This window comes from Ranitomeya imitator, chromosome 8, assembly GCF_032444005.1.
Source record: "Ranitomeya imitator isolate aRanImi1 chromosome 8, aRanImi1.pri, whole genome shotgun sequence".
NCBI lineage: Eukaryota > Metazoa > Chordata > Amphibia > Anura > Dendrobatidae > Ranitomeya > Ranitomeya imitator.
The window spans coordinates 63,420,457-63,447,038 of NC_091289.1; the positions used below are offsets into that span (position 1 = coordinate 63,420,457).

Consider the following 26,582-nt stretch of genomic DNA (forward strand, 5'->3'; position numbering starts at 1 on the left):
GCCATGGGCTTTAAACTTCTTGATGACACTGCGCACGGTAGACACAGGAACATTCAGGTCTTTGGAGATGGACTTGTAGCCTTGAGATTGCTCATGCTTCCTCACAATTTGGTTTCTCAAGTCCTCAGACAGTTCTTTGGACTTCTTTCTTTTCTCCATGCTCAATGTGGTACACACAAGGACACAGGACAGAGGTTGAGTCAACTTTAATCCATGTCAACTGGGTGCAAGTGTGATTTAGTTATTGCCAACACCTGTTAGGTGCCACAGGTAAGTTACAGGTGCTGTTAATTACACAAATTAGAGAAGCATCACATGATTTTTTGAACAGTGCCAATACTTTTGTCCACCCCCTTTTTATGTTTGGTGTAGAATTATATCCAATTTGGCTTTAGGACAATTCTTTTTGTGTTTTTTTCATTTAAGACAAATTAAATGAAGATAATAATACCAAATAATTTGTGTTTGCAATCATTTTCAGGAAGAAAATGAGTATTATCTGACAGAATTGCAGGGGTGTCAATACTTTTGGCCATGACTGTATATATGACCTGCATGCGAGGTTGTTGATATTTATGCACTCAGCACTTTCTATATGGAGGTTTTCCTGTTAGGTCTCCTCATACATATTTACCATTCATGTTGATTTATATGGCATATAGTCACTCAGTGGCTTACAGAAAATATTTACTGTACAGTTATTAACCCTAGAACACATGACCATAAAAATCTACACTTTCACATACCTGGGGCCTTTTAGGCCCGTGTGCAAATAACATGGAATAACTCAAATAAAAATATTTTTCAAAGTTTATTTGAAATTGCAAATTAAGGATGCATTCCCACTAGCGGCGTTGGGGTCCGCCAGGAGGGGATCCGTAATGGATCTGACCTCCTGGTGACCCCTGCTAAGGAGCCTACAAATACGCTCAGATTTCCTTTCCTGGACAAATATAACAACGCTTTCTTTTTTTGTCTCTCAGCTCTGGATGTTCCTGAAAATGTATACCACATCGGATCATAGCTTCCATAGTTTGCCTTTGCAAGCATTTCGTGTTGCTTGGCTCCATCATGGTAGGCATTAAAAGTTCATAGCAAATTTCCATCAAGAATAGACGTCTCTTGTCCTTCCTGTTGGCATGGAATTCTTGATGAGTTTCACTATAAGGGCAATATAAGCATACAGTTCCTCTTTTGTTACATTTTTACATGTTTTTTTTTTACTGAAGCGATACGTTTTCCTTCTAAGTTAGTACACAAAACTACCTCATCTACAATATCATTTGAAAAATTTTTACAGAAAACATCTCTTTTAATCACATGTAAACCTGGTACGGGCCTAAAAGGCCCCAGGTATGTGAATATAGGGTATTCCCAAAAAAGAGATGTTATACCGAAATGCCTGTAACATAAAAATATATGAACAACTGGAAATTACTAACAACTATATATCTGAGGAATACCTAGAGTTTCAGAATTCTAACTAAAGTAATCTTGCAGAAAATGGAAATCAATTAACCTAGCAGGCCTGCGAGGCCCCAGGTATGCGTTCTAGGTATCAGTGTATGTTTACATGAGATCTGCTTTTAGATCGGAGGTATTTTTACATCATGATTGGATTGTGTATTATAGCTTGAGGTTTTTATCTTTTTGATACTAATAAAATTATATGTTTTTTGAACTTAACATTTTTGTGGCCTGTCTAAAAGAATTTTGGGTGTCTATCATTTTTTAATATGTTCTTTTCATTGATTTATGGACTAATATGTATACATATACCAAGGGTATCAGACCAAAAACTGGAATGTATGCCTGAAAAGTAAGGATTTGGAGACCACAGAATGACCAGGCGTCTTATTGAGATAACAGACTTTCAATATGTGTCCTGTATTTTCTAAAATTTTAAAAACAACAAAATACTGTATACACCAAGGGTAGCAGACCAAAAACTGGAATCTATGCCTGAAAAGCAAAGATTTGGAGACCACAGATAGACCAGGCATCTGACTGAGATAACAGACTTTCAATTTGTGGCCTGTATTTTGTAAAATTAAAAAAAAAAAACAAAATAATGTATACACCAAGGGTAGCAGACCAAAAACTGGAATGTAGGCCTGAAAAGCTAAGATTTGCAGACCACAGATAGACCAGACGTGTGGCTGAGATAACAGACTGTTTCAATATGTGGCCAGTATTTTTTGCAGTTTTAAAAACAACAAAATACTGTATACACCAAGGGTAGCAGACCAAAAAATGTTATGTATGCCTGAAAAGCAAGGATTTGGAGACCACAGATAGACCAGGCATCTGACTAAGATAACAGACTGTTTCATTATGTGGCTTGCATTTTGTACATTTCTCTAAACCACAAAATTCTGTATACAGCAAGCGTAGCAGACCAAAAAATGCAATGTATGCCTGCAAAGCGAGGATTTGGACCCCACAGATCCACTGTGCGTCTGACGGAGATAACATACTGATCAAAATGTAGCCTTGATTTTTTTGGGACCACCAAAATTGTGTCAATAAGTAGGCTATGACACTAAAATAAAAAATTTGGAGTACTAAAATTGTGCAATATTTAGCGCAATGATATGCGATGCATGTGGCATACAAATCACAGTGCTAAATATAAGAACTGTAACTAAATATTTTTTTGCCAGCTATGGATTTTTTGGTCACCAAAATATTGTCCAAAAATGTTATAAGACACTCCCAAAAAAAACTATAGTACCCCCCAAAAAAGGCCAGAATTGTATGCGCACTCAAATCTGATGCCTGGGACAAAAACTTTTTTAAATTGTTAGATTTTAACGCTCTTGTATTAAAATTACCTGGCTGTAGTCTGCAGTGTGACCAAGCAAATAAATGTTGAAAAAAATGGGGCTATGGATTTCTTTGTAATAAAATGAGCAGGTATAAGCTGAACTAAAGCTGTTTTGTACTAAAATTAGCAGGTATAAGGTGCCCCCCCAAAAAAATTCCTGACCACGGATACCTGCAGCTAGGTATATATAAAATACGCAGCAGCATACAGAAATGGAGCCTTTTGATGTATGCAGGGAGATTTATAGACCCACATACAGCGCCTGCATGCCTTGCAGTGATGTGGATATGTGCACATAGACTCCCCTGCCTACCTAGCATAATGATCTATATACCCCCTAAATAGCCCTAAAAAGTACTGTTGGTTTATCAGGATTTGTGGATTGAACACTTGTAGACTCACACTAACTAATAAAAGAACAAATCTGACCCTATCTCAGCAGCAGCTCTCCCTACACTAGCTGAGTCCGGAGCAGAATGCACCGAGCAGGGCGGTGTCAGGTCTCTTATAGACCTGATGTGGCTGTGCGGCCAGCCAATCACTGTAATACCACAACAAAGATGGCTGCGGTATTACAGTACATGGTAGACAATCCCTGCATGTTCATTGGCGCTGTAAAGAGCACCAAAATTGTAGGGCGGAGACACAAGCTCCTGCCTAATAATTCCGTAGATGCTCGGTGCTCGCCAAGTACACCGAGCACAGTGATACCCGGGCAAGTACCGAGTAGTGGCGAGCACATTCGCTCATCAGTGCTCACTAGCGGTGGACGATGAGACGTGGAGGAAGGCCCAAAAAACTAGGCCCAATGTAAAAGAGTGTGTCTCCTAGACTTGTAATGCCCATACACTAAGTGCATGGGCTGACAAACATTTCCCCATGGGGGGAACATTTTTAAAAAATTATTTATGGGGATCATAGACACCCTTGCCCAAAAATTGAATGGGTGTAGCAGCATACAACACATTCACCATGGTGTTCTAGTGGCGGAGAATGATGATACGTGGAGGAAGACATCATTAAAAACTAGGCCCAATGTTAAGGCGCGTGTCTCCTAGACTTGTAATGCCCACACACTAAGTGCATGGGCTGATAAATATTTCCCCATGGGGGGTACATTTTTAAAAATTTATTTATGGGGATCATAGACACCCTTGCCCAAAAATTTAATGGCTGTAGCAGCATACAACACATTTCCCATGGTGTTCTAGTGGCGGAGAATGATATGTGGAGGGAGATATTATTAACCCCTTTCTGACTGGATCTGTCATGTTACTTGTTTCCATGACTGGTGGGCCCCATGGTTTCACATGGTGAATATTACATTCAACATAAGCTTTGTATATATCATGTATGCTGTGGACAACTATCCTATTTGTTTGAAGAATTTTTTAACATTCTTTTTATGCTTTAAATTTGTGTTTCTTATTCCTTATTTCAGAAATGCTGGTGAATTTGGAGGATGAATCTGCCTTAAACCTTATTACAGAAAGTAAGGAAGTTTAAACATAGGTTCAAAAGGAAAAATAAAATATTATAATATGGCCTTCACATCATTTTTATTTACTTCAATTAACATATCCATCAGGGAAATCTCCCAAATTACCCATTAAATAGGGGCTGTAATAAAGAAGCATTCATGATTTAGTGACTATAATGTAAACAATTTAACAGAACAGTCATCAGCTTTTCAATAGTTTTTCACAATGATCTTGCTTCATTTATCCATAACCCATAGGCTAAATTGGCATCAGTTTAAGGCCTTCTTCACAGGTCTGTTTTTTATGTCTGTATGTGCAAATAAGAACACACGTACACCCATTGTATTTAATGGTGGTATGCACATATTAAATTTTTCACACCAACCATGTGTCACCAGTGTGACACGTACTGTAATGAAAAGCTCCGGAGGCATGCTTCGGCATCTGGTAAAAGCAGTACTATTTCCAGGCACTGTGTGCTGAATCAAACTCATCATTGTCGCCTGGTCTCCCTGCGATCAACGAGACCAGGCAACGCCGATAAGACTTAAAGTCAGCACCTGATGTGTTGCACATACTAAATAAATAAATAAATAATAATAAAAAAGTCATGGGGCCCTCCTTTATTTTCCTAACCAGCTTAGTGAAAGCCAAAAGCTGGAAACTGATGTTAATATTCTAGGAAGGGGCCAATAGCCATACAAATTCCCAAGCTATTAATATCAGGTCATAGCTGTTTGCTTAGCCTTTACTGGTTATTATAGAGGGACCTATTGTCACGATCAGCTGTGGCCGCAGATGCGGCCCAGCCCATAGACGCCCCAAAGCCAACCAACCTCAGAAGGCGTGGGGCGTGCATCCCGCGGGGACGAAATACGGACCCTTTAAACCGCAGAGAGGGGACCCGGCCTACCTGAACTAAGGGAGGGCAGTGACCGGGGTTCTGTGGCAGCTGAGTATATGGACAAGGAAAGAGACACGTAGGACTTGATTACACTCCACAACTTCAGGTATAGAGAAAGTAAAGTTTACTAAAGTAAAGTCACACAGAACATAAACAAAACATGACGATGTCAGGCTCCTGATTCCACACCTCAGAAGGGTACCACCCAGTGGACCCCAAGGCACCAACGGATCACCGAGGCACACATAGGCGGGACATCAGGACACAGGCAGGACATCAGGATACACGAGGTCACCGGCAGACATCAGACTGGAGTCGTTCGGTTCCGGACATCCGACACGACCTACAGGCACCACCAGAGACATCAGGCTCCAAGCTCCAGACAGCGGTCGGCTCCAAGCTCCAAACAGCGGTCATCAGGTTCCAGACTGCGGTCGTCAGGCTCCGGGCATCGGACCTAGGAAGGAACTCAAGCGTGATGGTGCAAACACTGCCGTACTGGACATGAGCATGACGGGGTTAACACCGCATGGTAGTCAGAGCACAGAGTAGTAGATGCTCAGCAGAAACACCGGTTTCAAGAGACTCAAAATCACTGGGAGTGAGGCTCCAGATGCATCAGTTACATCAGCTGGGACACTCACGTGGCAGCCCAGGTAATCAGGTTAAATCAGGACATCTGGACCCAGGGTGTTAGGGACTGGCGGAACGCACCAAGAATCAGATGTTATGGTATTAGGTGCGTTCACAGTCTGAGGTCCACCGTGCAGGTAAAAGACCCTGCTGCTAGTAAGACGGACTATATGGCGGTACTAAGTATACACACATGGGTTAACTTCACCCTGCGTGAAGGAAGCGATCCTGTTGCGTCACAGGACCGCAGTACCGCACATAAAGCGCGAGCAAGAAGTCAGCGGACTCAACCCCTACACAGGATTGAAGTCCGATTAGACACTTGCTGGCACAACACCGCAACTGGGTGTGTCAAAGGAACATAAATAATAATATTAAGGCACTAGAGTGCGTGCGGTGCCGCACTGACGGACGCCACTAACCACCCAGGCTTGGGTCAGGAAAGCGCAGAGCAAGCGCACAGCGCCGTACTGGCGGACACAGCAACTGGTAGCTGTAATATGTGTTTCGCGCTGTTGGATAAGTCGGGCGCTAGATAGCAAACATACACCTTCCGCGAACAGACATTCAATAGGGAGGGTTATTTAAAGAGCGACTTTCACTCACAACACACACACATATTTACAAGACAATACTAGCGCATGGCCGTGCGGTCATGCGCAGTTTATATAGCTGCAGCACAGGAAACAGCTACAGAAGTTTTGCCCTTTCAGGACCTGCCAAAAGGACCAATGGGATGTGCTGCAGTACCTGAGCATGTGACCCTCGATCTCCAACGGGAGATCCTGCCCTGGGCATGCTCAGACAGAGAAAAGCAGGACTTAGACCCAGAAACGTCCACTCGCCGCTGCCCAGCACTGGCTTCAATGGCAGAAGCAGGAAAAGCAGCAGTAACTCTTCGCACAGAGTCAGACTGAGCGAGACGCTGGGATCGACGTCCCTGCTGAGCAGACTCCACTGCGGCTGGAGAAGAATGGGAGACCGCAGCGGAGACGGATCGAGATTCCCCCTGTGCAGCAGAGGAAACTCGACTCCTAACATTACCCCCCCTCCTAGGGCCCCCCCCCTCCTTGGGCCTCGCTACGTTCGAAGGCAGCAATGAGCTGCGGGGCCCGAATGTGCTCAACAGGCTCCCAGGACCTGTCCTCGGGGTCATAACCCTTCCAGTCTACCAAATAAAATTTTTTGCCACGTACCACCTTAAACCCCAAAATAGCGTTCACCTCATAATCGTCCGTATACGAACCCGATGTCCCAGCAGATGACTCGGAAAACCGGGACATATACACGGGTTTCAAGAGGGACACATGAAAGGTGTCGGTGATACCCAGGCGTGGCGGAAGGACCAAACGATAGACCACAGGATTAACCTGCTCGAGGACCTTGAATGGGCCCAAGTAGCGAGGAGCAAATTTAGTGGACTCAACTCGCAGCCTGATGTTACGGGCGGAGAGCCACACTAAATCGCCAGGAGCAAAGGTCGGGGCAGGGCGCCGATGTGCATCGGCGGAGGACCTCATTCTCTCCTTCGAGGCCCGAATGGCATCCTGAGTGCGGTCCCAAATGTCCCGTGCTTCCACTGCCCAGTCTGCCACCCTGGAGTCAGCAGAGGACACGGGCATAGGCACAGGAACCCGCGGATGCTGGCCGTAATTAAGGAGGAAAGGAGTCTGACCGGTGGAGTCGGCTACAGCGTTATTAAGGGCGAACTCTGCCCATGGTAATAAAGATGCCCAGTCATCCTGCCTGGCAGAAACAAAATGTCGTAGATATGTGACCAGAGTCTGATTGGCCCTCTCTACCAACCCATTCATCTCGGGATGATATGCGGAAGAGAGATTTAACTCAATGCTGAGAAAACGACAAAGCTCTCTCCAGAACCGAGACGCAAACTGGGGACCCCGGTCACTGACAATTTTGTCTGGCATGCCGTGTAGGCGGAAGATGTGTCTTATGAACAACGCTGCCAAGGCCCGTGCAGAAGGTAACCGTGGGAGCGGCACCAAATGCACCATTTTCGAGAAATGATCGGTAATAACCCAAATGATGGTACAGCCGCGAGACTTGGGCAAACCCACTACAAAGTCCATCCCGACCATCTCCCAGGGCCTGTCTGCCACCGGCAAGGGATAGAGTAACCCAGACGGCCGTTGTCGAGGAGACTTATTTTTGGCGCATGAGACACACGCCAGAACGTAATCTCTGACATCTCGGAGCATATGCGGCCACCAGTACGTCCTCGCCAGCAGCTCAGATGTCCTTTTTGTCCCAAAGTGTCCACCCACCCTGGAGGAATGAGCCTAAGAGAGAACCTCCGGTCGCAAATTTATGGGCACAAAAGTCTTGCCCGGAGGCACAGACTCAAGCGACACCGGAGCCACGGTTCTCAAGCTCTCAGAAGGAACAATAAGCCGAGGCTCTCCTTCCTCCTCCTCAGATGACACAACAGAGCGAGAAAGAGCATCAGCTCGAATGTTCTTCTCCTCAGCGAGATAATGGAGGGTGAAGTGGAATTGGGAGAAGAATAAGGACCATCTGGCCTGGCGAGAATTTAGCCAATGGGCTGTTTGCAAATAGAGCAAATTTTTGTGGTCAGTAAAAACTTGAAAGGGAAAACGAGCCCCCTCCAAGAGATGTCTCCACTCTGAGAAAGCCAATTTCATCGCTAGCAACTCCCTGTCCCCGATGGAATAATTCCTCTCCGCTGGTGTGAAGGTCTTGGAGAAGAAGAAGCACGGATGCTTCCGACCTTGAGCATCCTTTTGGAAGAGGACTGCTCCAGCACCAACGGAAGAGGCATCCACCTCCATTATAAACGGCTAATCGACATCGGGACGATGTAGGATGGGAGCGCTAGCAAAATGAGACTTAGTAGAAGAAAAGGCCTTGGAGACCTCTTCAGACCACACTTTGGGATTTGCTCCCTTCTTGGTGAGGGCTACCAAGGGAGCTACCAAAGTTGAGAAATGGGGAATGAACTGGCGGTAATAACTAATGAACCCCATAAAGTGCTGCACTGCTTTAAGTGAATGGGGTTCTTGCCAGTCCATCACAGCCTGTAGTTTGGCAGGATCCATAGCCAATCCCTGGGCAGAGATTATATAGCCCAGGAAAGGTAAAGACTCCTGCTCAAACACACACTTCTCCAACTTTGCGTAAAGAGAGTTTGCCCGTAAGAGGTCGAAGACTCTGCCAACATCTCTCCGGTGGGAGTCAATATCTGGAGAGAAGATGAGAATATCATCCAGATAGACTACGACCGAGGTGGAAAGCATATCCCGGAAGATGTCGTTGACAAAGTCTTGGAAAACGGCTGGGGCATTACAGAGCCCGAAGGGCATCACCAGATACTCATAGTGCCCATCTCTTGTGTTAAACGCCGTCTTCCATTCGTCCCCCTCACGGATGCGAATCAGGTTATAAGCTTCCCGCAGGTCTAATTTGGTAAATACCTTAGCTCCCCGTAGCCTATCAAAAAGCTCAGAAATCAGGGGCAGCGGGTACTTATTCTTAACGGTGATAGCGTTAAGACCCCTGTAGTCTATGCAAGGACGCAACTCTCCATTCTTCTTCTGTACGAAGAAGAACCCTGCCCCTGCTGGTGACACTGACTTCCTAATAAACCCTCTTGCCAAATTCTCCTGGATGTACTGGGACATAGCCTCCGTTTCCGGGAGAGAGAGGGGATAGACACGTCCCCGAGGAGGTTCTGCTCCAGGCAAGAGATCTATAGGACAGTCATAGGGACGGTGAGGCGGAAGGGTCTCTGCGGCCTTTTTGGAGAAGACGTCTGCATAAGACCAATAGTATTTGGGGAGAGTAGAGAGATCTGCGGGCATCTCAGTGGTGGAAACCTGAACGCACTCTTTCACACATCTGCCCTTACAGGATTCACTCCAACCCAATATCCTCCCAGAGGTCCACTCAAAATGTGGGGAGTGGAAACGGAGCCAGGGTATTCCCAGCAGAATCTCATCCATTCCCTCGGGAAGGACTAGAAGGGAAATAATCTCCTGGTGGGATGAGGACATGGCTAATGTGAAAGGGACAGTCTGATGTGTGATCTGTAGCGGAAGTGTCGACCCATTCACCACTCTAACGGTTACTGGTTTGGCAAGCATAACCAGAGGTACTGCGTGGCGCAGAGCAAAAGCAGAAGACATAAAATTTCCTTCTGCTCCTGAATCCACACAAAGCTCTACTGTAAGAGTGGATGTGCCTAACAGGATTGTCTCTTTAAAGGACAATTTGGAGGAAAATGCCGCTGTGTCCAGTGAACCTCCTCCAATGGTCACTAGACGCGATCGTTTTCCCGACCGCCGTTGACATTTATTAGCGTAAGGTCCCGGTTGCTGGCAATTTTTACACACCACAGGTACTCGAGCGGTCTGAGACCTAGGTCCCGCTCGAGAAACCTCCATGGCCTCATGGGAGTCAGACGCCATAACAGGAGATTCTAGAGGTTTGGCAAAGGTGGGAGCCAGCCGAAACCTCTGCCTACACTGGGTCCGCTCCAACCTTCGCTCGTTAAAACGGAGATCGATGCGGGTAGCTATAGTAATAAGCTCCTCCAGTGTGGCGGGAATCTCCCTGGTGGCCAAGGCGTCCTTTACATGATCTGCCAGTCCTTTCCAGAACACCGGAATAAGGACTTTATCCGGCCATTCCAGCTCAGAAGCTAGAGTCCGGAATAGGATGGCGAACTGGCTGACCATGGACGAAGCCTGAGTAATTGCCAACAATTGGAGCGCGGTATCGTGGGTGACACGGGGTCCCAAAAAGACCTGCCTCAGAGCATCCAGGAAGATAGGAGCACCCTGTACCACACGATCACCATGTTCCCAAAGCGGCGTTGCCCACTCCAACGCCCTGCCCGACAAAAGAGACAAGATGAATCCCACCCTCGCCCATTCCGTAGGAAAACGTGCAGCCAGCAGCTCGAGATGTATGGAGCACTGGCTCACGAATCCCCGACATAGCTTACTGTCACCAGCAAACTTGTCTGGAAGCGGGAGACGGGATAAGGTCGGAGCAGGGGTGGCAGCGGACAAACTGGCTGCAACTGCACTTGCAGCCTGAACAGCGACAGCAGAAACGTCCACAGCTGAGGTTGCACGCTCTAGAGCCGCCAACCTACCCTCCAGCTGTTGGATGTACCGCTGTGAACGCTGATCGTCCGTCATTACTAGCCAGACCTTGGCACTAGTATTCTGTTAGGGACTGGCGGAACGCACCAAGAATCAGATGTTATGGTATTAGGTGCGTTCGCAGTCTGAGGTCCACCGTGCAGGTAAAAGACCCTGCTGCTAGTAAGACGGACTATATGGCGGTACTAAGTATACACACATGGGTTAACTTCACCCTGCGTGAAGGAAGCGATCCTGTTGCGTCACAGGACCGCAGTACCGCACATAAAGCGCGAGCAAGAAGTCAGCGGACTCAACCCCTACACAGGATTGAAGTCCGATTAGACACTTGCTGGCACAACACCGCAACTGGGTGTGTCAGAGGAACATAAATAATAATATTAAGGCACAAGAGTGCGTGCGGTGCCGCACTGACGGACGCCACTAACCACCCAGGCTTGGGTCAGGAAAGCGCAGAGCAAGCGCACAGAGCCGTACTGGCGGACACAGCAACTGGTAGCTGTAATATGTGTTTCGTGCTGTTGGATAAGTCGGGCACTAGATAAAAAACATACACCTTCCGCGAACAGACATTCAATAGGGAGGGTTATTTAAAGAGCGACTTTCACTCACAACACACACACATATTTACAAGACAATACTAGCGCATGGCCGTGCGGTCATGCGCAGTTTATATAGCTGCAGCACAGGAAACAGCTACAGAAGTTTTGCCCTTTCAGGACCTGCCAAAAGGACCAATGGGATGTGCTGCAGTACCTGAGCATGTGACCCTCGATCTCCAACGGGAGATCCTGCCCTGGGCATGCTCAGACAGAGAAAAGCAGGACTTAGACCCAGAAACGTCCACTCACCGCTGCCCAGCACTGGCTTCAATGGCAGAAGCAGGAAAAGCAGCAGTAACTCTTCGCACAGAGTCAGACTGAGCGAGATGCTGGGATCGACGTCCCTGCTGAGCAGACTCCACTGCGGCTGGAGAAGAATGGGAGACCGCAGCGGAGACGGATCGAGATTCCCCCTGTGCAGCAGAGGAAACTCGACTCCTAACACAGGGTCACCAAGTAACAGCCAACAGTATCCCAACTCAAATTAGGGGGAAAAGAGTAAAGGCTTAAAGCAAACATATTCATTGTCACGCCGAAAACCAGATACAGACAGAACGGCGTGCCCCAGCTTGGGGCTGATATTAATGTGTAGGAAGGTGGCATGGACCTCAGCCACTCCAGAAATGGTGCATCCATTAGAATCACCAAATCTGGTGCTTAGCTCTTCCCACTTGCCCTGGTGCCGTGGCAAGTGGGGTAATAGTTGCAAGGAAATAATGACTAAAGAAAGGAAAAATATCTCTGTGTGCACGTACACTGATACATGTATTAGGGAACTATAGAGACTTAGGCGACGTGCACATGTTTAGTGTTTATTTTTTTTACCTCGGTATTTGTAAGCCAAAACCAGGAAAGGAACAAAAGAAAAGTATAATAGAAACATGTCACCACTTCTGCATCGTTTGCAAACTCCTTGTTTTGGCTTATTAATACTGAAAAACTTCACCAAATACTCAACATATGCACCTGGCCTTAAAGAAAAATACACCCCAATGCTTAAGACAGAATGAAACACACATGAAAGTATGGATAAGTATGGCATATATAGTAGGCAAATGTATCTAATTGCTATGATCTGTCCTATGTTTTGAGGTGGATAGAATTCATACTAGCGCTCGAGGACAAGGCTACAGCAATTCCGCCACTATTTTTTAGTTTTCTTTTTAAGGTGTTCACTTTGCAGTAAAAATTACATGTTAATGTTATTTTATGTGTGCATATGATTACGGTGATTACAAATTACTGTAGTTTTTAGATTTGAATTTCATTTTTTGAGGTTGCAAGGCACGCAGAAAACAGCATTTCTGTCATTTTTCTTTATTCTTTTTTTTATAGCTGTCATCGGCTATGCCAATAAAATCACTTCTGAAATGCACAAGCCACATGGCGTGGCATTATGTACTTAGCTGTGCTGTTATACAATGTTGCAAAGCATAATTTTGTTGATTAATGCTGCATACTTGTTTTATTGTAGTTTCTGTGCTCCTTGGTTGTCCATCTCCCAGGAATTATAAGAGTTCCTGAAATTATGAGTTGACCATTCAATCTTTCTTCAAAAATCCTGTTTGTGTGTTTACACTGTACTAGAACTGTACTAGAATTTTGCTCTGCAATAATGTAGAATGTATTTACTTACATGGTCCTTTTGTCAGTATGCAGTTATTGGAATCAATATCTTGTTGCTTTTGATATGCTAATTTTAAGTACATGTTCATTCTATTTGTTTTGTTCAGTTTTGGTGCAGCTAATTTTAGGCTTCAAGGTGGAACGGTTCATTCATTGTGTTTTGGATGGATGCTTAATAAAGGTACCGTAATTAAAATTAGATAACCTAAGTGTATTTGACAATCCCATTTTCAAAATATTTCTGAATGTGCAATTTAGAGAAAACAAAAATACAATGATTTGGAAATCTCTTATAGCCATATTTTATTTACAACAGTACATAGAACACAGATCAGAACCCTAAAGTTAGACGTTTTTCCATTTCACTTGAAAAAACCCACACATTTAGAAATTGATGGCATTGGCAACAAAACATTTAAAAAAGTTGGTAAAGGATTTACGAAAGGCTAGAAAATTAAATGGTACTAATGAAAAACGGCTGGACACTTTGTTGTAGTGATTTATTTTGAAAAAAACAAAAACAAAAGTTAATGCATGCCACATTGACTGAGGCCGAAAGGAGACCCTGTTGAATCAAATTAAAGAGGACATTTTTTCTTTCCTTATGGTGAGCTGGAGACACAATATGGTAGTGGCTGCAGAGCAGAATAAAATGCTTTAAAAAAAAAAATGCCATTCTGTTGCAGAGATATTAGCAATCAAATTATTTGGGATCTCATGAGTTAACTTTTAAGTCCTAGTGGGTGTTATTAGATAGTTTTCACAGGTGGCAAATACTTCTTCTCTTTGTATAATCATAAGCAAGCAGCAACACGGCAAAAAAGAAGAGCTGTATCCTTACATCACACACTGAAAAACTTCAGCTATGGTGGGGATGGGTTCTTTTTCTGCTGTGTTGCTGCTTGCTTAAGATCATACAAAGAAATTTTTTGGCCTAACCTCCTGCATGATAAGAAAGTGCATATGAGTTTAGTTGTGCCATATTACAAAGCCTTCTGTTAGGGACTGGCGGAACGCACCAAGTATAGATGATATGAAACTAGGTGCGTTCGCAGTCCGAGGTCCACCGTGCAGGTATAAACCCTGCTGCTAGTAAGACGGACTATATGGCGGTACTAAAAGTATACACGCACGGGTTAACTTCACCCTGCGTGAAGGAAGCGATCCTGTTGCATCACAGGACCGCGGTACCGCACATAGAGCGCGAGCAAGAAGTCAGCGAACACAACCCCAACTCAGGATTGAAGTCCGATTAGACCACTTGCTGGCACAACACCGCAACTGGGTGTGTAAGGAAACTATTAAATAGTGTATAGAGGCACGAGAGTGCATGCGGTGCCGCACTGACGGACGCCACTAACCACCCAGGCTTGGGTAAGGAAAGCGCAGAGGAAGCGCACGGCGCCGTACTGGCAGACACAGCAACTGGACGCTGTGATGTGTGTTACGTGCAGATGGCTAGTCGGGCGCTAGATAGCTACCATCATCCGCGAGCAGTCAACAACACTAGGGAGGGATACTTAGGAGCTTTCATCCATCGACATACATCCATCTACACACACACATTATAACAAGACAATACTAGCGCATGGCCGTGCGGTCATGCGCAGTTTATATAGTTGCAGCACAGGAAGCAGCTACAGAAGTTTTGCCCTTTCAGGACCTGCTAAGAGGACCAATGGGATGTGCTGCAGTGCCTGAGCATGTGACCCTCGATCTCCAACGGGAGATCTTGCCCTGGGCATGCTCAGTGTGTGCAAATAAGGACTTAGTCCCAGAGAAGCCCGCTCGCCGCAGATCAGTGCAGGGTACAACAGGAGAGCCAGAAAAGGCAGCAGTAACCCTCTGCACAGAATCAGTCCCAGCAAGACGCTGGGAGCGACGCCTCCGCTGAGCAGAGCCCACTGCGGCCGAAGCAGAATGGGAGACCGCAGCAGACATGGATCGAGATTCCCCCTGTGCAGCAGAGGAAACTCGACTCCTAACATTACCCCCCCTCCTAGGGCCCCCCCTCCTTGAGCCTCACTACGCTCAAAAGCTGCAATAAGCAGCGGAGCCCGAATGTGCTCCACAGGCTCCCAGGTTCTATCCTCTGGGCCGTGACCCTTCCAGTCCACCAGATAACATTTCTTGCCACGTACCACCTTGCACCCCACAATAGCATTCACCTCAAACTCATCCGTGGATGAACCCGATGTCCCAGCAGATGACTCAGAAAACCGGGACAAATGAACGGGCTTTAAGAGGGAAACGTGAAAAGTATCGGTGATACCAAGGCGTGGAGGAATAGCCAAACGGTAGACCACAGGGTTGACCTGTTCCAGAACCTTAAACGGGCCAATGTAGCGAGGAGCAAACTTAGTGGACTCAACTCGCAGCCTGATGTTACGGGCGGAGAGCCACACTAAGTCGCCAGGAGCAAAGACCGGAGCGGGGCGCCGGTGTGTATCAGCCGAAACCCTCATTCTCTCCTTGGAGGCCCGGATGGCATCCTGTGTGCGGTCCCAGATGTCACGTGCCTCCACCGCCCAGTCTGCCACCCTAGAATCGGTGGATGACACGGGCATGGGCACAGGGACACGCGGATGCTGGCCGTAATTAAGGAGAAAGGGAGTTTGACCAGTGGAATCTGCTACGGCGTTGTTCAAGGCAAATTCCGCCCAAGGTAGCAAAGATGCCCAGTCATCCTGCCTAGCAGAGACGAAATGTCGCAAATATGTCACCAGATTCTGGTTGGTTCTCTCCACCAACCCATTCGTCTCGGGATGGTATGCAGAGGAGAGGTTTAACTCTATGCTGAGTAAACGGCAGAGCTCTCTCCAAAACCGAGACGCGAACTGGGGACCCCGATCGCTGACAATCTTATCAGGCATACCATGCAATCGGAAAACGTGCTTAATGAACAACACCGCCAAGGCCCGTGCTGAGGGTAACCGAAGAAGCCGCACCAAATGCACCATCTTAGAGAAATGGTCGGTGACAACCCAAATAATGGAGCAGCCACGCGACTTGGGTAAGCCCACCACAAAGTCCATCCCGACCATCTCCCAGGGCCTGTCTGCCACCGGTAGAGGGTAAAGCAACCCAGCAGGCCGTTGCCGAGGAGACCGATTCTGGGCGCAAGAAACGCACGCCTGAATATAGTCCCTGACATCTCGGGCCATATGCGGCCACCAGTATGTTCTCGCCAAAAGCTCAGATGTCCTCTTGGTCCCAAAATGCCCACCCACTCTGGAGGAGTGAGCCCAAGAGAGAACCTCCGGTCGCAAGTTAGCTGGTACGAAAGTCTTGCCTGGGGGCACAGACTCTAGCGAAACCGGAGCTACAGTTCTCAGGCTCTCAGAAGGAACAATAAGCCGAGGCTCCTCTTCCTTCTCCTCCGATGACACTACGGAGCGGAAGAGAGCGTCAGCACGAACGTTCTTCTCCCCGGAGAGGAAATGGAGAGTAAAATGGAACCGGGAGAAGAACAGGGACCATCTAGCCTGGCGAGAATTCAGCCGCTGGGCTGTTTGTAGATATACCAAGTTCTTGTGGTCAGTGAAGACTTGGAAGAGAAAGCGAGCTCCCTCCAAGAGATGTCTCCACTCTGAAAAAGCCAACTTCATGGCTAGCAACTCCCTGTCCCCGATGGAATAATTCCTCTCCGCTGGTGTGAAGGTCTTGGAGAAGAAGAAGCAAGGATGCTTCCGACCTTGAGCATCCTTTTGGAAAAGGACTGCTCCAGCACCAACGGATGAGGCATCCACCTCCAAGATAAATGGTTTATCAACATCGGGGCGATGTAGGATGGGAGCGCTAGCGAAGTGTGACTTGATCGAGAGAAAGGCTTTGGAGACCTCCTCTGACTACAACTTGGGATTTGCTCCCTTCTTGGTGAGGGCAACCAAGGGAGCTACCAAATTTGAGAAGTGTGGGATGAACTGGCGATAGTAATTAATGAACCCCATAAAGCGCTGCACCACTTTAAGAGAATGGGGTTCCTGCCAGTCCATTACAGCCTGTAGCTTGGCAGGATCCATAGCCAAACCCTGGGCAGAGATGATATAACCAAGGAAAGGCAAGGACTCCTGCTCAAACACACACTTCTCCAACCTGGCGTAGAGGGAGTTTGCCCGTAAGAGGTCGAAGACTTTGCGAACATCTCTCCGATGGGAGTCAATATCTGGAGAGAAGATGAGAATATCATCCAGATAGACTACGACCGAGGTGGTGAGTATATTCCGGAAGATGTCGTTCACAAAGTCTTGTAAAACGGCTGGGGCATTACAGAGCCCGAAGGGCATCACCAGATATTCATAGTGCCCATCCCTGGTGTTAAAAGCCGTCTTCCATTCATCCCCCTCACGGATGCGAATCAGGTTGTAAGCACCCCGCAGATCTAACTTAGTAAATATCCTCGCTCCCCGTAGCCTATCAAACAGCTCAGATATCAGGGGTAATGGGTACTTGTTCTTAACGGTGATGGCGTTAAGACCCCTGTAGTCTATGCATGGACGTAAGTCTCCAGTCTTCTTCTGTACGAAGAAGAACCCAGCCCCTGCCGGTGACACTGACTTCCTAATGAATCCTCTTGCCAGATTCTCTTGGATGTACTGAGACATTGCCTCCGTCTCCGGGAGAGATAGCGGATAGACTCGACCCCGGGGAGGCTCAGCACCAGGCAAGAGGTCAATAGGACAGTCATAGGGGCGGTGAGGCGGAAGGGTCTCCGCAGCTCTTTTGGAGAACACGTCTGCATAGGGCCAATAGTGCTTGGGAAGAGAGGAAAGATCTGCGGGTACCTGTGTAGTAGCAACCTGAACGCACTCCCTCTGACATCTACCCTCGCAGGATTTACTCCATCCCAAAATTCTCCCAGAGGACCACTCAATATGATGAGAATGGTAGCGAAGCCATGGTATCCCCAACAGGACCTCATCAATTCCCTCAGGAATGACTAATAGGGAGATTATCTCCTGATGTGATGGAGACACAGAAAGCGTGAAAGGAATGGTTTGGTGGGTAATCTGTGAGGGTAGTGTTGACCCATTTACCACTTGAACGGTTACAGGCTTGGCGAGCATCACCAAGGATATTGCGTGACGCTGGGCAAAAGAGGAAGACATAAAATTACCCTCTGCCCCAGAATCCACGCATAGCTCGACCATAAGAGTAGATGGGCCTATGGTAATTGTCCCCTTGAAGGACAACTTTGAGGCAAACGTCGCCGTGTCTAGTGTACCTCCTCCAACTGCCACTAGACGCTGACGTTTCCCCGACCGCTGAGGACCCTTGGAGGCAAGATGTCCTGACTGCTGGCAAACATGTGACTCAGATGCCTAGATTGGAGATTCCAAAGGTTTGGCGAAGGTGGGAGCCAGCCGAAACCTCTGCCTACACTGGGCTCGCTCTAACCTCCGCTCGTTAAAACGGAGGTCAATACGAGTAGAGACAGTTATTAACTCCTCCAGTGTGGCAGGAATCTCCCTAGTGGCCAAAGCGTCCTTAACGTGATCAGCCAGGCCCCTCCAAAATATGGGGATAAGGGCTTTATACGCCCACTCCAGCTCAGAAGTTAAAGTACGGAAGCGGACGGAAAAATGGCTGACCAAGGACTCACCCTGAGTTAATGCCAGTAGTTGGAGCGCTGTGTCATGGGTGACTTGAGGTCCTAAAAAGACCTTTTTCAGAGTGCTCAGAAACAATGGAGCACTCTGCACCACATGATCACCACGCTCCCACAGCGGCGTAGCCCACTCCAACGCCCTGTCCGACAAGAGAGAGACAATAAATCCCACCTTAGCCCGCTCTGTAGGAAAACGTGCAGCCAGGAGCTCGAGGTGGATAGAGCACTGACTCACGAATCCCCTACAAGTTTTGCAATCTCCAGAAAATTTTTCTGGCAACGGGAGGCGAGAAAATGTCGGAACAGGGGTGGCAGTGGACAAGGTTGCTGCAGCCACGCTAGCAGCCTGTACAGCAACTGCGGTAACATCCACAGCTGAGGTTGAGCTCTCGAGAGCCGTCAACCTACCCTCCAGCTGCTGGATATACCGCAAAGATTGCTGAATGTCCGCCATTTACTAGCCAGACCTTGGCGCTAGTATTATGTTAGGGACTGGCGGAACGCACCAAGTATAGATGATATGAAACTAGGTGCGTTCGCAGTCCGAGGTCCACCGTGCAGGTATAAACCCTGCTGCTAGTAAGACGGACTATATGGCGGTACTAAAAGTATACACGCACGGGTTAACTTCACCCTGCGTGAAGGAAGCGATCCTGTTGCATCACAGGACCGCGGTACCGCACATAGAGCGCGAGCAAGAAGTCAGCGAACACAACCCCAACTCAGGATTGAAGTCCGATTAGACCACTTGCTGGCACAACACCGCAACTGGGTGTGTAAGGAAACTATTAAATAGTGCATAGAGGCACGAGAGTGCATCCGGTGCCGCACTGACGGACGCCACTAACCACCCAGGCTTGGGTAAGGAAAGCGCAGAGGAAGCGCACGGCGCCGTACTGGCAGACACAGCAACTGGACGCTGTGATGTGTGTTACGTGCAGATGGCTAGTTGGGCGCTAGATAGCTACCATCATCCGCGAGCAGTCAACAACACTAGGGAGGGATACTTAGGAGCTTTCATCCATCGACATACATCCATCTACACACACACACACATTATAACAAGACAATACTAGCGCATGGCCGTGCGGTCATGCGCAGTTTATATAGTTGCAGCACAGGAAGCAGCTACAGAAGTTTTGCCCTTTCAGGACCTGCCAAGAGGACCAATGGGATGTGCTGCAGTGCCTGAGCATGTGACCCTCGATCTCCAACGGGAGATCTTGCCCTGGGCATGCTCAGTGTGTGCAAATAAGGACTTAGTCCCAGAGAAGCCCGCTCGCCGCAGATCAGTGCAGGGTACAACAGGAGAGCCAGAAAAGGCAGCAGTAACCCTCTGCACAGAATCAGTCCCAGCAAGACGCTGGGAGCGACGCCTCCACTGAGCAGAGCCCACTGCGGCCGAAGCAGAATGGGAGACCGCAGCAGACACGGATCGAGATTCCCCCTGTGCAGCAGAGGAAACTCGACTCCTAACACCTTCTATCAGCATTCCTCTCATATCTCTGTCAGGTCAGCCATACTGCATCTCCCCACACACTGCCTGTTTGTACATGTATCACACTTATGTCTGTTGTGCTAAAAGCATTTTGTAATCCCTAAGCAGTAAGAACATAGCAGGGCATCATTACATTTCACACAGGAGTAGATGGTTGTGCACTCACAGCAGGGCTATTGCAAGATTCTCCTTATGACAATAGACATATGTGTGACTCATCTCCAGACAGGTAGTGTGAGGGAAAGGGCAATACCACAGAGTTAACACTGCTAGGATTGGAAGAAAACTGATAAAAGGGTTTTTAATGTGACAAAGTTAAACTCAGCTGCGCTGCCCCTTTCCCAACATGGACCTTAACTTAAATGTGTAAGGCATCTGTGCTCTCATCTCCCAGCACTTTCTAAGTATGCAGAAGGTTAGACCAGGAAGCAATCAGACATGTATCATTACATCTCACACACTGAGAAACCTAAGCTATGGTAGGGGCGTGTTTTTTTCTCCTGTGTAGCCACCTGCTTATAATTAGGCACCTCATACAGGTGGAAGAAGTACATGCTCACTGTTAAACATCTGATTCCATCCACCTGGACTTAAAAGTTAACTCATTAGGTGCTAAATAGTTTGATTGGTATTATCTCCGCAAAAATAAAATAAATGAAACTAAACAAAATGTTTTTTACTCACTCTCCAGCTACTATTACAGTATATCCAGTTCAACATGAAACATTTGATGACATTTTCTCTTAAAGAAAAGTTCCGATAACAGAAATAATGTGTTTTATTGAAATTATAAATGAGTAAATGTCATTATATTCAAATTCAAGTCTACTGAACTAATTTAAAAAAAAAAAAAGAATATGACCCCAGACATAATTTGATGAAATATGAACATACTGACCAACGATACAGTTATTAAACTACGTTGAATCAAAGAAGTGTAGTTTATTTTTGATTAAAAAGTTATAACTTTATTGACACAGACATAATAGATATAATAAAAAAAGTTATATGTTTACATAATTTGATGAAAGCATAAATTAAGCAAAACATAATATATTTTGCTTTCCCCATAAATCAATAGACTAGGGATAAGCATGATTTCTAAGTATATTTTTTTAATTAAAGTCTATTTACTAGAGTTCAGCCAAAAGATTTGCAACATCTTTGTCCAGTGGCCACTGTGGTAGTCAATGACTGCTGTACCCGAACCTCGCAAACCTCCTATTTGCAGCATCCCCAGCATCTCTTGGGTTTAGTAGGACCGCAGGAGTGTCATGCATGTGTCCCACATGTCGTGTTAGGATCAGAAGATATTCCAGGGATAACAATGGATAGAAAGAGGTTCAAGGGGCTCTGGTCCGGCAGTCACAGATTACCGATGTAGCCACTGGACTAGGGTCTTGCAAATCTTTTTGTTCAATCTTACTATTCCCCTATAGTGTAGTTTGCCTGAGGAAACATGTCCCAAGGTCCCTGTTTAATTGTAAAGGTGCATTTGTATTTCCTTAATTTTGAGCTAGTTGAACTGTTTTTGACCCTCGCATTCTAATCAGTTTTTGCCACTTACCTCTGAATGTACTCATGATTTGTATAGCCATTTTTTATTTGCAATTCTTTGCCACACATCAGAATACCATCTGCAAACCATAAGTAGTTGCTATTGAAGAATATTCTGAGTTCTTGATATGATGTACTCTGTGGATTTGGTTTCAGTACAGAGGCTTGCCATTGACAAATTCTTGTCACCATATTTAGTCACTACAGAACATGCCATTACTGTGTATTTGGTGGAGAACCTTTTTTTTCTAGAAAATATATATAAATGATATTGACAGTAGGAGTTTACTTTGGGACCTACAGTGGGGAAAAAAAGTATTTAGTCAGTGACCAATTTTGCAAGTTCTCCCACTTAAAAAGATGAGAGGCCTGTAATTGACATCATAGATAGACCACAACTTTGAGAGTCAAAATTGAGAAGACAAATCCAGAAAATCACCTTGTCTGATTCGGCAAGGTTTATTTTGCAAATTATGGTGGAAAATAAGTAATTGGTCATTACCAATAATTAATCTCAATATTTTGTTATATATCCTTTGTTGGCAATATCAGAGGTCAAGCGTTTTCTGTAAGTCTTCACAAGGTTGGCACACACTGTTGGTGGCATGTTGGCCCATTGCTCCATGCAGATCTCCTCAAAAGCAGTTATGTTCTGGGCCTGTCCCTGAGCAACACGGACTTTCAACTCCCTTTAAAGGTTTTCTATGGGGTTGAGACCTGGAGACTGGCTAGGCCACTCCAGGACCTCCATATGCTTCTTACGAAGCCCTTCCTTCATTGCCCTGCCGGTGTGCTTGGAATCATTATCATGCTGAAAGACCCATCCACATTTCATCTTCAATGCCTTTGCTGATGGAAGGAGGTTTGCACTCAAAATCTCACGATACATGTCCCCATTCATTCTTTCATGTATACAGATCAGTCATTCTGGACCCTTTGCAGAGAATCAGCTCCAAAGCATGGTGTTGCCACCCCCATGCTTCACAGTAGGCATGGTGTTCTTTGGATGCAACTCAGCATTCTGTCTTCTCCAAACACGACAAGTTTTGCTTCTGCCAAACAGTTCTACTTTGGTTTCTTCAGACCATATGACATTCTCCCAATACTCTTCTGGATAATCCAAATCCTCTCTAGCAAACTTCAGATGGGCCTGGACATGTACTGTCTTAAGCAGGGGGACACGTCTGGCACTGCAGGATCTGAGTCCCTGGCGGTGTAGTGTGTCACTGATAGTAGCCTTTGTTACAGTGGTCCCAGCTCTATGCAGGTCATGCAGGTCAGTTGAGATCTTGCGTGGAGCCCCAAATCGAGGGAGATTATCAATGGTCTTGTATGTTTTCAATTTTCTTATTATTGCTCCCACAGTTGATTTCATCACACCCAGCTGCGTGCCTATTGCAGATTCAGTCTTCTCAGCCTGGTGCAGGGCTACAATTTTGTTTCTGGTATCCTTTGACAGCTCTTTGGTCTTCATCATAGTGGAGTTTGGAGTGTGACTGTTTGAGGTTGAGGACAGGTGTCTTTTATACTGATAACAAGTTGAAACAGTAATGAGTGTATGACAGAGGAGCCTCTTAAAAGAAGAAGTTACAGGTCTGTGAGAGCCAGAAATCTTGCATGTTTTCAGGTCACCAAATATTTATTTTCCACCATATTTTGCAAAATAAATCTTGCCAAATCAGACAAGGTGACTTTCTGGATTTGTTTTCTCATTTTGACTCTCATAGTTGTGGTCTACCTATGATGTCAATTACAGGCCTCTCTCATCTTTTTAAGTGGGAGGACTGCACAATTGGTCGCTGACTAAATACTTTTTTTCTCCACTGTAAATATGGCTTGTTTTTGTATTTCCGAGACACATACTTTTGTGTAAAAATATATAGGTTTATTTCTCTATATAAGAAAGTCTCTTAAAAAGCAAAGTTTTTGAAATGTGTACTTCAAATCACTAACAAGTCCTGTTTACTTTTTTAGCTATCAGAGGTAACCAGCATGAGATTATGCCTACCAATACTTAACTTCCTGGGAAAACTTGTAGATGCAATGCCAAGTGTTGCTGAAATTATGTCTACAGACCATTGTAAGAAACTTTTCAACTTCCACATAAGAGATTTTGTATAATAATATGATTTTGCAGAATTAAGATGTGCATATTTATCAGTATTTTCTAATTCTCAGACATTGGACATTTAAAATGCAACAGTTTCTCATAGTAGTGTATCCTGTTTGATAAATCTGATGCTTCTTTAGACTTTCTACTCTAATTTTATTTATTAGTTGACTTTCTTTGCATCAGAAATTTTCAGAAAAATGTTGTTGAATATTTGGTAAACAGTTACACATGTTAAGACACAGCACATTCAGCTAAATCACCACCCTTTTCAGGGAGGTAACTTTTTGTCTGATAATGCACAGAAAGTGTCTAAAACACAAATGTCAGGAAAAACAGATTTTTGGGGCTCAAATTGCACCAGAATTGTGCTCAGTGCCCACAGCATTGCCCCACTCCTGCAGCCAGCTTCCCGAAGCAAATACGCTGGCTCCTGTAAGCTAGAATTACCGTATATACTCATGTAGAAGCTGAGTTTTTCAGCACTTTTTTTCTGCTGAAAATTCCCCCCTCGACTTGTACTCGAGTCACGGTCCCAGAAACCGGTGGGGGAGGGGGAGCAGCAGAGCAACGGGTCACAGAGGCAGGAGCCAGTGGCTGTGGCTAAAGCCTGTGCCACTGCTGTAATAGTGCACAGTGCAAGCCTCAGCAGCCGGCTTCCTGCACTCATCATACTCACCTAGCGACGTGCCCTCGGTGCTCGCACTGCATCTCGGTCCGGCCGCCGGTGCCTGCAGCTGTTCCAGCCGAGCGATCACGTGGCACCGCTCATTAAGGTAATGAATATGCACGCCTCTCCACTCCAATAGGCGTGACGCGCATATTCATTACCTTAATGAGCGGGGCCATGTGATCTCTCAACAGGAAGAGCTGCTGGAAGCCGGAACAAGATGCAGTGCCACCGAGGGAGCGCAGGCAGGTAAATAAGCTGTTGTTTTTTTTTTTATTCTTTTTTTAATCATACATAGGGATAAGGAGCCATGCATACAATGACAGGGACTGGGGAGCCATGCATGAGGGCACAATGCATACCCAGCTTATACTCGAGTCAATAAGCATACCCAGTTTTTCATGGCAAAAGTAGGTGCCTCGGCTTATAGTCGGGTCAGCTTATACTTGAGTATATACGGTAAATCGGACTATAAGACGCACCACCATTTTGTTAAAAACATTATTTTCCTGTTTTCCTCCCCCAAATTTGGAGTGTGTCTTTTAGTGCGCAAAATACAGTATTTCTCAAGGAAAATTATTGCAATTACACATTTTTTGTTATACACATGTTTCTTGTGACAGTGTAGAGGGATCATACCTATTCTTATTTGCACATGGAAACACGAGAAGCAATGGAATAAAACAGAAAGGGAGAAGATACAGATTAAATATTAGAAAAAAACATTTTGACAGTGAGGGTGATCAATGAGTGGAACAGGCTACCAAGAGAGATGGTGAGTTCTCCTTTAATGGAAGTCCTCAAACATAGGCTGGCAGACATTTGTCTGAGCCGGTTTAGTGAATCTGGTGCTGCATTGAGCAGGGGGTTGGACCCAATGACGCTGGAGGTCCTTTCCAATTCTAACATTCTATGATTTCATTTGTTTGTATTAGAACAACAAAAAAAAGAAACAGAAGAAAAAAAGGCAAATTGGACATTATTTCACACAAAACCTCAAAAATAGGTCAATCAAAATTTTTGGTAACCTCAACTTAATATTTGGTTTTGCACCCTTTGGAATAAATAACTGCAATCAATTGCTTCCCCGTAGCCATAAACAAGCTTCTCACACCTCTCAAGTGGAATTTTGGACCACTTTTCTTTTGCAAATTTCTCCAGGTCTCTCATATTTGAAGGATGTCTTCTCCCAACAGCAATTTTAAGATCTCTCCACAGGTGTGCAATGGGATTTCAAGTAGTGAGCAAAAGGGTAACAATGTTTTGACCATTTGAACAGGAGTGTCTTATTTCTGTTGTTGTTAGATTATCGGGGGCCAGGGGCTCTTTCTCTGTCCCTAACGCTAGGGGCACCCTAACTATCCCTACTCCACAGATTACTTCTGATGGTAAAGATGCTGGGGCCACACACTTTGCTGAACTCCTTAATCATGGGAATATTGTATGTATATACACAAACCAGACAAATAAGGAAGGACGTACAAGGATAAATGAATATACCAATATAACAAATATGCACTCACAGACAACAGAAGAGAACATTGAGAAGTAAAAGTAGGGAAACTAGATATGAGAAGAAGAGGGATTCCAAACAGCCGAAAGACCTAGCAATAGTCAAAGAAAAACACGCCAAAACAACTCTACCAACAACTGACTCCTCCGCTCCTCACCAAGGAGTACAACACTTAACACTGGCAATCCAGATTGCCAAAGGCAAAAATTTATAGTAGAGAGGAGTGGTCAATACTGAACAGCTGAGATCATCCAAGCTGGAAAGCTACAGTGACTTTAAGCTGAGCAGATTAACCCCTGCACTGCTAACAGAAGCCTGCACAGTTTAATATGAAGGAGAAGTGCAGGAGTATGTGAAATCAGACACTGAGGTCTCCAGGCCCCTCTCTGTCGCGGTAACCCCGTGA

At 45.8% G+C, this 26,582-nt stretch overlaps 1 long non-coding RNA gene across 1 annotated transcript in view; it reads left to right on the forward strand.

Annotated features, from left to right (window-relative positions):
- Positions 1 to 13,395, forward strand: part of LOC138647740 (uncharacterized) — a 50,497-nt gene extending 37,102 nt beyond the window's left edge. The window contains exons 2-3 of the long non-coding RNA XR_011315028.1: positions 4,269 to 4,319; positions 13,328 to 13,395. This is a non-coding gene — a long non-coding RNA (uncharacterized lncRNA). The remainder of the gene's footprint in view (positions 1 to 4,268; positions 4,320 to 13,327) is intronic.
- Positions 13,396 to 26,582: the final 13,187 nt, after the last annotated feature.